Here is a 12,251-nt window from a genome sequence, read left to right on the forward strand (position 1 = left end):
AATCAATAAATAAATTGTTAAAATGAAAAATAATTTTCAATTTGCAAAAATATACGTACGACCAACGCTCGGTTGAGATCAAAATTATTGATTGAAGCTTGGATAAAATTGTACGACTGCACTATTTGTTGAATAATGAGCTATATATCTCTTCCGCGAGGCCTATTCACTACTGAAAGATGTAACTCTGCAGGCCAAGGCCTAAAAACTCGGAGAAATTCTAAATATCTCTATCTATTAGTGTGAGTCTGCTAAATGACGCGCCTTACGCGCCCACGCGCCCTAAAATGTTACGCGCCCACGCGCCTACGCGCCCTGGTAATTTGACGCGCGCTAAAAATTTGACGCGCCTTAAAATATCGACGCGCCTTAAAATATCGATGCGCCCTGGTAATTTGACGCGCCCTAAAAATTTGACGTGCCTTTAAAATATCGACGCACCCTGATAATTTGACGCGCCCTAAAAATTTGACGCGCCCAGATAATTTGACGCGCCCTAAAATATCGACGCGCCCTAAAAAATCGACGTGCCCTGATAATTTGACACTACCTAAGTAACTGACAGTAATGAAGATCAGTAATTTGAAAATCAGAGTTTTCTCCATGTCTCATAAAGAATGTTGTTCTTATATCAGTGTCGTTCTATGAGCGATTGAGGATACAAACCTTTTTCCCGAGTATTTTATTACCAAGCCATAATTCGTGTTTTCAGTACATGATTTTTTTCTACGTCACTGCAGTAATCAAATTATTATTTTAAATCACTCTTTTCCAAATTGAGATGTACATTTAACAAAGACAGCGACAATGGAAAACTTTTCAAAAATTCCCAAGTCAAAGATGATTACAAAAAGTTGGGTTTTCTGTGAAGGGACAAATTTGTGCATTTTCCCCTGTAAATTGAATAGAAATAACGTGTAGCATGCACAAATTCTATGAAATAGACTAATAAAGCGTACAGTATGTGGCCCCAAAAACGGCGGTCAAATTTAAAATTTCTCTCAAATCTAGAGGAAAAGAGGTTTTACAAAAATTTTTGCTGCATGAAAACCTTTAACATCTCTACTTTATTTCCTGGAAGTTCTTTTTCAAAATTTTCAATTTCAACAATATTTTTCAATCGCTTAAAGATAGGTAGCTTTTTTCTAATGGCCCCCAAAACTGAGGTTTGAAATTTTAGCGATTTCTCGAGATATCTTTAAGATATGAATACAAAATTTTGATCATAGTTTTGAAATACGATTTAGAAGGTTTTGGGCATAAATTTATTTGATAAAATTTTTACAGTATACCCCTGGTTGTCAAAATGCAGGTTTGGGGCCCCCAAAACGGAGGTGTAGCTAAAATCAAATTATTAAGCCCAGTGGTAATAGGGGGAAAAACTATGAACATATTTGTGATTTCCCTTAAATTTACGACCCGATGGATGTAAAATTTATGATTTTTATGAAATATTTCAAGATTTTCGATATTGCAAAGTCCAAACTGAAAATTTAGAAATTTTCAAAATGACAATTTTGATTTAACAACGTCTTAATCAAGTTTTGAAAACAAATCTCTTTTGAAAATAGTTCCATTCATGTATGGAATAAGCTGTGAAAATTTTAGAAAAAAAGCTTAACTGAAACTGAAAATATTAAGCTTTAAAGATATTTTTCTCCTATATTTTGCAAAAAAATGACAGAATTTGCCGTTTTTGCTGATTCTGCAAAAAATTTTATATGTAATGTTAATTTTTGGACCTACCCCGGTGAGGTGGAGGTCCTATAAATTAACCTGTGTTCGTTCGTTTGTCCGTTCGTCCGTTCGTCCGTTCGTCCGTTCGTCTGTTACCAACTTTTCTCAGGATTGAATCATAGGAATCTTTTGATTTTTGGTCCAAAGGTGCAAAATGGTGGTGGCCAAAATGTGACGGAGCCCGATTTTCGAAAAAAAATTTTCTTGGGCAAATTTGGGCCAAAAAACGGCTAAAAAACGGGTTTTTTTGGACTTGTGAAAAATTGGATCATTAATTATTTCTGATTTTTTGCATGAAAGTAGGGTACTATCATAGGTAAAAGATGACTCAAGCAGATTTTTGCAAAAAAATTTTGTTGGCTGAAAAAGCGCATGTTTATCTATAAGAATCACTATTAATAAGCATACATCAATGTTCTTAGTCAAATTACTCAATTTTTTTATGAGATAGATGTTTTTTTTTGCTCATTAGGGCTTACTTTTGATAAATATTAGTGTTTAGACATGAAATTTTGGCTGCTTGGCGTTTTTTTATAGAAAAACTTGCCAAATTCGATATTTTTCTATAAGCACATTATCAATTACTTAGGTATTGCCTTTTTTCGAGATTGGCTCTTTCATTCTTTATGAATTTTTGCACAAAGATACATAACCATAAGCCCTCGAATGTGACGCAGCCCGATTTTCGAAAAAAAATGTTTTTGGGCAAATTTGGGCCAAAAAACAGCTAAAAAACGGGTTTTTTGGACTTTGTGAAATATTGGATCATTGTTTTTTTTTCTGATTTTTTGCATGAAAGTAGGTAAAAGATGGCTCAAGCAAATATTTGTAAAAAACGAATTTTTCAGCTCAAAAAACGCATCTTTATCTATAAGAATCACTATTAATAAGCATACATCAATGTTCTTAGCCAAATTACTCAATTTTTTTGATGAGATAGATGTTTTTTTTGCTCACGAAGTCTTGAATATGAAAGAATATTTCAAGAGCATGAAATTTTGGTTTCTAAACGTTTTTTTACAAGAAACAAACGACTAATTTAAATAGATCGTCACTGTTTATGTTCTGAATGATTGTTTAATGGCGTGACGTAGATATCAATTATATGTGTTAAATACATAACCAGGTAGGTCCATAAAAGTATCACTTGTTTGTTCTAAACTTGTAACTCAAGGTGATAGGAATAGAATTCCAAGATTTTTTGCTTTTTCTCATATTTAGAATTTTCGGTTTTGTCAATGCTGATTCTAGGGCTCCAAAATACTGGTTGACCTTCAAGATGCTATATCTTTTACCCAGCCTCTAAAGTCACAGATGTATTTGCATTTTCTGAACGGCATTAGGTGTAGAAATTTTCCTATACCCCGTTTTCATAACTTATTTTCAATATCCAAGGAGCTAGAGTGAATTATATGAAATTTTTATCTAATTTTGGTGTTAAAATATTTCCTTTAGACGCAAATATGTTATTTTGAATCCGTCTCAAACCAGCAAAAACATGCTCATTTTTAAGTATAACCATCATTCTTTCAAAATAAACAAAAATCGTTTAATTCTGATAAATCTAAAAGTCAGAATCTTCATTTTAATGAAAACCTCCGTTTTGGTGGCCGTCTCCGTTTTGGGGGCCGTCTCCGTTTTGGGGGCCATATACTGTACATAAAGTGTACAGCCGATAAATGGAACGGGTCGACTTTAGGCTAATCTCTTAACCCTATTCGTACTAGGGGGGGGGCTCTTTCTGTTCGGAGGTCAAACTATTGGTAATAGTTCATGAAATAATAGAGCTTTTGCCGTGAAATTTTCTGTAAATTCCTAACTTTTATTTAGCTTCAAAAAAAAAAAAATTGACACCTAAATATTTTCACACCTTGAGCATGATGACATTTCGGACAGTAAGGTGTCACAAAAATTAACACTTTTCTAATACAAATTTATTTTTGATGTCAAATATATCATTTAAACCGTAGTTTATTGAATATTTAGGATAAAATAAGCATTTTAAACTCAGACAACTTTTTTCTAAAGCCTTTGTTAGAATACAATAGCTATTTATAAGAACAAAGGAAATTTTCGGTTTTTGCTCACTTTGGACATGATGAGTGACGTCATCAAAAAAAATTTTTGTCAAAAGTTACCTTACGTGACAAGGATCTTGTGTGCCAAATTTCATCAAAAAAGACCCACTAGATCAAAAGTTAAGGGGTGGTACAGGAAAAGCCCCCCCTCCCTAGTTCTGAACCACCCCTAAAAGCCTAGGTTGAATAGGGTTAAGAAATGATCATTTTGCTAACACCGGCATTCTTTTATATACCAACCATGTATGATTAGACCGGTCCCATTATTCCGTCCGTCAAAACCGTCGAAAACTTAAGGCACATCAAAACCTTAAGGCGTGTCGAAATCTTAGGGCGCGTCAAATTTTCAAGGCGCATCGAAATTCTAGGGCGCGTCGAAATCATAGGGCACGTCGAATTTTCGAGGTGCGTAGGCGCGTGGGCGCGTAAGTCGCGTCATTTAGCAGACTCTATTAGTGTCTATGTCTTCTCTATTTTAAGGCGTGTCGAAATCTTAGGGCGCGTCAAATTATCTAGGGCGCGTCAAATTTTCAAGGCGCGTCGAAATCATAGGGCGCGTCAAATTTTCGAGGCGCGTAGGCGCGTGGGCGCGTAAGTCGCGTCATTTAGCAGACTCTATTAGTGTCTATGTCTCTCTATTTTTGTAGGCGCTCTGCACAGGGCAATGAGGACGTTATCGGGGGAAGACTTCAATTTTGGGAAAAAACAAGAAACGGTTTACGTGAGGTTTCTTTTAAACAATTATTACACGAATTGGGTTCAAAATGTAATGTATCAAAAAGCTTTCGTCTTTAGTGTATTATTTACAAACTTATAACAACGTCATGGCTGTTTGTAAGATTGTGGTACATATTTCTAATTTTCAGAAAATCAATTGAAACACAAAGTTCGTCGAAGAAACAAAACTGATCGGGTCGAGTTCAAGAATGGGCTTGAACCATACGTGGCTAAGGTATGTTCCTTATTCACAGCAAATATCACATGTATAAAGTGCAGCTTTATAGGAAAAAAATCGCCCACACTGCACCACAAGTCTTTTTCGGGGGGCTACTCAGTCCAATCACAATCTTGAAGCTTGAGGAATATAAGGAGTCTACATGTAAATCCTTGATTTTACCCTCGACGTCTGATTTGTATTCTTGTTCAAATCTTGGGTATTTCGGTAGTAACTTCTCAATCCGTGCAACAAGTTCACTATAAAATGAAAATGTCATAGAAATGTCAGATAGGGAGCATTTAAAGTGATATAACTGGATTATTGGGTAATTTATGACACGTTAAAATTACAGTTTAAAAAGAAACAAGACGACTTAAATTCGAAAATTTCGCCTAGAATTTAAACTACATAGGAAAAACAAGAAGTAGAGATTGAAGCCAATTTGAAATCTACTTTACATCGAGCCTTGATGAAACAATTTTACAAGAACAACGAGGCTTAAAATCGCTAAAAAAAAGTAACCAATTTAAGAACAACTGTTGTTTAATTTTTAAGAACTAATAAACAAAGGTAATATCACCGTCTATCAAAAGTTATTTATTTGATTCTTATAAAGTATAAAATTAATATGCTCATATTGTGCGCCATCTCTTGTTTATTTTGTTAGTGCTAATTACCGAAAGGTATATTACCGTCTATTATCAAGAGTTATTGATTTGATTCCTATAAAGTAAATGCTTATAAGAATAATAAATATGCTCATAATATGCGCCGTCCCTTGTTTACTTTAGGCGTACAAACTTTCGCGAGCAGAAACTTTCGCGAGGACAAAAAATCACGAAATTCACGATTTACTTTCGCGAATTTAACGGGAAAATATTTTTCGCGAGCATAAACTTTCCCGAATCAAGACGTGAAATTGAGAATTTTCACATGAAAAAATAGCTTAGAGGGACAAATACTTCTTGGATTGGCTTTCAAACATTTGTCCTTTGACTTGTTAGTCGTTTAGCAGGTTAAAAAGTGGCATAAAGTTACATTTTATTCACAGTTTGAAGTTTTACAAATTTTCTATTTTGTCGAGGATTTTTCGCGAGCATTAACTTTCGCGAATTGCCCTTCCTAGAGCTTTTAAATACATTTACTTTCGCAAAAAGGGCCAAAATTCGCGAAAATCGCGAAAGTTTCTGTTCGCGAAAGTTTGTACGCCTAAAAGAACTAAATACCGAAAGGTGTATCACCGTCTATCAAGAGTTATTGATTTGATTCTTATAAAGTATATGCTTATAAGAAAATAAGTAAGCTCATATTGTGTGCCATCCCTTGTTTACTTTGTAAGAACTAAATACCGAAAGGTATATTACCGTCTATCAAGAGTTATTGATTTGATTCTTATAAAGTATATGCTTATAAGAAAATAAAGAAAAAATCAAAACTGTGGAGCTAAAAGCACAAAAATATATGACGTAATCCAAAGACAAACATGACTTACAGCTTAACGCTGAGGCTTTCGTTGCATCTTCCCTTTCCTTTGGTGTCATCCACACCCTAATGATAAATGTTCGGTTTCATCTTTGGTATTGTTAATTATTCGTCCCATTAAAGTCTTTTTTGCTAAGTGTGCGTAAGTTTCTTGGAAATAAACTAAATCTTCATCTAAAACTGCGTTATCCATGCTGGTCGGCTTGTCTTTTGAAGCGTTGTCTAGACAAATATGTAATAGGTATACCTTATCGGGGAAAACTTCGTCGGGGAAAATTTTCGTCTTGAAAAAATATTCGTCACTTGGCAAAAATTTCGTCACTTTTCCCCGACGAAGTTTTCCCCGATAAGGTACGTGTTAATCGCTTAACGTAACACTTCCGTGTCAGGAATTTGTGACTTTTTTTAATTCATGTTTATACCCAACAACAAAATATCCCCTTCTATAAAATCTGTCTAAAAATAATCAACAGCAGAGAGATACAGAAAGACACTTTCAAAATTAAGACAACCTAAGATTGAAGAGTTTCTAATATAAGGTGTTTGATTTATGTTTCGTATAAAAATCAGGCTTTTATGGATCTGAACTTTCGGCGCTCGTATTGTTTACCTGTTATAAATTTAGACATTCTTATCTTTGAAGTAACGAATGTAATGTGTTTTGCTGGTACTGCTCGCTTGGTTCGCTCTAATGGGTCTGTCATCCCTAGTTCACTTCTGAGGTTCTCACGTATCTATAAAAAAGTATTTTTTGTAAAAGGTGTTATGGAAGATTAAGAGCTAATTTACAATTGCACAATCTTTCAGTGCACTCTCGATCTTCAGGAATGCTGTACTGTAAATTTCATACCAATCGGTGTTAAATTTATTTGGGCTTAATTAATTGGAAGCAATCCCTGGTAGAACTATTTTGGGGAGCATAATAAACTGAGTGAAATTTGAATGTACATTATAAAATATATTGAGCAGTGCCATGTTATTTAACAAATTAATTGTTTTGGGTTTTCATAGTTTGGCAAATTTGCAAAAGGTATGGAACTGAAATACCGGCTGGTAATTGAGACAGTTGAAGGCGAGTCCCGTGTTTGTTTGGAGTAATATGGATGGCGAGGTTCGTATTTATTTCACAACAACTTTTCGTGGCTGTCACACTAATATTACACTGTTATATTTCCTGTTAGTGTTATAAATCCGGATTGGCTATTGACTGGTTTCTTTTGTTGCATTTGAACAGGATACACTTATAGTTGATACATGGCGCATAGCAAGGGAGCAAGGGAGCAATCTGCAGCAGTATCAAGTCAAATTAGTACTACAGAAAAGACACAGATAACCACGGTAGGTATTTCATTAATCATCATATCAATGTTGTGTTTTAGGTAGGGCACGAAAGCTTTTGTAATTTTATGTTTGGTTCCAGTTTCTTAGGTTCCATACTTCACATTGTTATTTGCAAACATAACCAATTTAGTTTTGCTGAAGGAATATTTCCAAGTTTAACCAGTTACCATTTCTTTGTAACTGTAGGTGAAGACCAACCTCACCACTATAAGGCCGAAGAAGAAAAACAGACAGGCGTCGTTCAAGTTGCTGCCCGACGCTGCCTGGCAAGCAGCCTAAAGCCACAGAAAAAAGGCTGCTGGGCAGGTCTCACGCTGTGAGATCTGCAAGATAGTCTATGGTTCCAAAAAGGATGATGCCTTTCAAAAAGAACAGTCTATCAATGCGGAATATATGGGCTGTGGAGAATGCGAATATTGGGTTCACGTTATCTGTGCGGGGTACAACGTCAATTCTCAAAAAGATATTGATGAAATAGAATTCAAGTGCCCCAAACATACCACCAAGAAAGAGAAAATGTCACGTGATCTTCAATTGCTAGAAGAGCCCAGTGCATCAATCTCACAAACAATCAAGACAGTAATCCCAACCACCCAATCTATGGAACAATATGAAAGCCACGAAAGTACAAGCAAACAGCCTCCTAAAAGACGTAAGTTGAAGGCGGCTAAGATAAAAAAAGCAATCTGAGTTGTAAGGAGTGATTTTATTTCTTCCGCACACTCTAGTATTTTTAAAGATTTAACGTTTTATATTTTCGGCTCAAATTAACTGGCGGAATAGAGCTTTGCTTGAAATTCTTACCGTTTCCAGCTTCTCTAACAGCCTCGTACATTTCAACCATTGCTCTGACGATGAAATTCCTGTTTTTGGAAGCCAAAATTTCAGTTTTTTATTGATCTCTCCTAAAAGGGCGTCACCTATGGAAGGAAAAGTTTATTTTAGGTTTGCAAACTGATATTTTTGTTACGTAGGATAGTATCGTCTACTTTGTACAATCATGGACAAAAGGTTGTAGACAAATGAAATTTCAGTGAAAAATGATGAGGAGAAATAGAGCAAAATGACTCTTCAATGTGTCTGAAAAAGGAGGGAAGTTAAGAAAAACACTTTCAAAGTCGTTGCATTGCTATTGGATTGCTTTTGAGGGAACCACAAGCAAAAAATCAGCGTTTTGATACTGGTGTAAGCCAGTTACTCAAGCCCTTGTGGTTTGCCCTTGTGGTTAGACTGCAGTGGGCGACTTTCAAAGACAGCTTTGAATGGGTTTGGAAAGCACTCAGAGCCTCTTGGGAACTTGTTTTTGATCGATACTGAAGTATTTTGCAAATATTGCAGAAGTCTACAAACCTTTTGTCCATGATTATCTGAGAGTTCTGAGACTTAGTGCATTTTCCAGCTCAAATTTTTGGGAATATCAATAGTAGTTTCACATTGAAATTGTCTCTATTGTAGTTGAGGATCATTCCTGAGTCTCAAAATTTATTTTTGCTGATTCAGCATTTTCTATTGCTCCACATTTGAGTCTATTTGAGGGGGGGTGTCAATACTTCTGAAAATGGCTGATTTTTTTATTTTTTTGTATAATTCCTGCTGTGATGGTCGAAATCTGGTTGTTCTATTTGAGATACTTTGATGGAAAATTGCCACTTCAGAGAAGACCCCTGTTCAATTTTTTCTTAAAAATCCAGACAATCATGGACAAAAGGTTGTAGACAAATGAAATTTCAGTGAAAAATGAAAATAGAGCAAAATGACTATTCAATGTGTCTGAAAAGGGAGGAAAGTTAAGAAAAACACTTTCGAAGTCGTTGCATTGCTTTTGAATTGCTTTTGAGGGAACCACAAGCAAAAAATCAGCGCTTTGATACTGATGTAAACCAGTTAATCAAGCCCTTGTGGTTAGACTGCAGTGGGTGACTTTTATAGACAGCTTTGGATGGGTTTGGAAAGCACTCAGAACCTCTTGGGAACATGTTTTTGATCGATATTGAAGTATTTTGCAAATATTGAAGAAGTCTACAAACCTTTTGTCCATGATTGTACGATTTAATGTTGCCAGAGCAGGCTTTTGTAATTTGAGTTATATTTTCCAGCTGTGGAATTGTATCCACATAATCAAGTTGAAATATTTTTTCTGATATTAAAATGACCCTTCTGTTGACTCACCTCCTTGGCAATTATCCCTTGTATGGGTTGTAGAAGAGGCCATCGACAACATGTATAAATGTTTAACGTCTTCTGGCATTCTTCCAAGGAGCTTGACGAAGTTAGTGTATATCTAGAGTTTCAAAAATAAACGGTATAAGAAAAAAATAACGTCTTGCCTTACAAACTCACTTCGGTAGCCACGGAATTAATGTCGATATGTAACCAAACTGCTTACTGGCAAAGGTGAAGCATAAGCGAAAACATGCAGATGATTTTGAAGCCTATGAAAAAAATTGGCTAGTACCAGGTTTCGGTCGTTCGCATTTCCTTGGGAGATACAGCATAAATGAAACAAATACAAACACTATAAATTCTCGTAAATTGGATGCTTTTGAGCAAAAAATAGCATTGAAAATCTTTGCAACGTCGCGTGCATACCTAAAACAGTCAATTAAAGGGTGCTAATACGAGGACCATTTTGATGGTGTTCCTTTTTTAAAAATTTACCAAGAATATATTTAGTCGAGTAAGCTTCAATCGTAATTACTTTGGAATGGACAATGCCGAGAGGTAAAGTATAAAAGATTTTTATTACTGATACAGGCGTGTAAATTTAAATTCACTAAAATTCACTGAAAGGCTAATTCATTTGTGGATATGATATTTGCAAGGAGCACATCAAATATCATTTTTGCATGAAAATATAATTGTGCGACAGCTTATTTTCCATATACGCTTCCTCTACCCAATTCCAGTAGCCGTCAATGGTAAGCTCTTCATGCTTCAAAGATTCTACGTATGGCTTGATCAATTCATCAGTGAAAGAATACGCTAGGAGCTCGCATAATCTTCATGCATTGTGGTGGTCTTTACAAGATTTCATCTAGTAGAAGGGTATGTAATATGTGGTAATATAGCAATGGCTTAAACGTTATCAAAGATAACAAACGGCGCCAACTTTGTCAGCAAGACACTGTAATGTAAAATGTAATTTGGAGTTTACCTGGGGATGTCCACTACGAAAGGACTATGAACCACGGTCAAAAGAGGAGCCTGTTGTTAAGATTTAATAGCGCTCTTAAGTTGGCTTCCCTCAGCTTTTTATAAACCTACCATATTTTGTTGTGCCGTGGTGGTAAAGCCAATATCCATAACAATACTCTGTACAAAAACTTCCCAATTCATCTCCATGAATGCCTTTATAGCATTCATTTCCAAATGTAACAAACCTTTAAAACAAAAACACGTGGTAGAGTTTTAGTCAGGTTTTGAAAGTCAAGGACTGTTAGTTTTATAGTGTGTCTCGTAGGAAAGAGGTTTGAAAAGTTTTTCTGTCAACATGTAAGGCTATCTGAACCTTATTAGGGAGCTTCCTTTACAATTTAATTTGAAAAATTACATGCTTCAGATTTATTCCTGCCCATAACAAGTCAGTTGTATGTTTGTTATGCCTAGTAATCTAGTGTACTGTGTTTATTTACCTGGAAGCAATACAATCCAGTCGAATTCCCTATCAATCTCTTGCGTGATGTCATAACATTCATGTGCCTATGGAAAGTGAGTTAAATTCGGGGTAGAAAAATATTTCTATCTTTTACCAAAAATCCTAACCCGTTTGCTAGTTGGTTTATGGCGAGTACACGATTTAACAGAAATCTGGACCACTTTTTATAGGATACACAAAATACTATACTATACTATATTTGAACCTGAGTCCTGAATGTTTTAGCCACTAAATTGGATAGTGAACAAATTATCTCCAAACCTTATAATAATGAAGACCAAAATGACTGCCATTGCACGTTCTGCAGGCGTAGGTATTGTTAATCAGCTCAACAACAATCTGGAAAATCGTGCCATCCACTTCCAACAGCAACCACTCTCGCTCTCCACGCCCATACCGCCGGATTCCTGAAATGTCGTAAACACATACAGGCATCAACAAATTGCAGTTGACTTTTCACGAACATTAATTTGCTAGCTGTACGTGTTCAAGAAATAGTAAGTGTATTTCATTGATGCAGTCCAACCGAATGCAAAAAAGTGGAGCCATGTAAAGAACAAAGATTTCTAAAAAACTTTATCGTCGCATTATGGTTTGCAATTCCAAATACTTGCAATGAAAGACTGACCAACCTGAACGTGTACCATGGTTTCGCAAAATGCGGGTCAAGTGGTCGTAGGAATTGGGGTTCATCAAATCAGGCTCTCCACAAAACATTTCACACGGCTCTTGAACTCTTTGATTGATAGTACAGTTCTCAAAGATGCTACTGTCCAAACCATCTTGTTTGGGAATGTTACTGTCGCAAAAGATTGCCTAAGCATTTTTTCCAATTTCCTGCTCAATTCTATACCATCAGCTTCATCAATAACGCTCATATCTGTTGGCTTCTTGTTTTTGAGAACGTTAATGATGTCATCGATGTTGGTGTAGTCCAATGAATATTTTCTTTCTTCAATGGCACCACCACATATCGTGTATTCTGACGCGGTCGAATCATTTTCAGAATTACAGACTTTAC

At 35.7% G+C, this 12,251-nt stretch overlaps 1 long non-coding RNA gene across 2 annotated transcripts; it reads left to right on the top strand.

Annotated features, from left to right (window-relative positions):
• The first annotated feature begins 4,655 nt into the window (after positions 1-4,655).
• On the top strand, positions 4,656-9,464 carry LOC136805214 (uncharacterized). Of its 2 annotated transcripts, XR_010846357.1 has the most exons (5): positions 4,656-4,767; positions 7,246-7,345; positions 7,469-7,572; positions 7,762-8,671; positions 9,363-9,464. It is a non-coding gene; the product is annotated as an uncharacterized lncRNA (long non-coding RNA). The 2 variants fall into 2 exon arrangements; XR_010846358.1 differs by lacking the exon at positions 9,363-9,464 and having other exon boundaries at positions 7,762-8,683.
• The last annotated feature ends 2,787 nt before the right edge of the window (positions 9,465-12,251 follow it).

This window comes from Clytia hemisphaerica, unplaced genomic scaffold (assembly GCF_902728285.1).
Source record: "Clytia hemisphaerica strain Z4C2 unplaced genomic scaffold, Clytia hemisphaerica genome assembly, whole genome shotgun sequence".
In the NCBI taxonomy this organism is placed as follows: Eukaryota; Metazoa; Cnidaria; class Hydrozoa; order Leptothecata; family Clytiidae; genus Clytia; species Clytia hemisphaerica.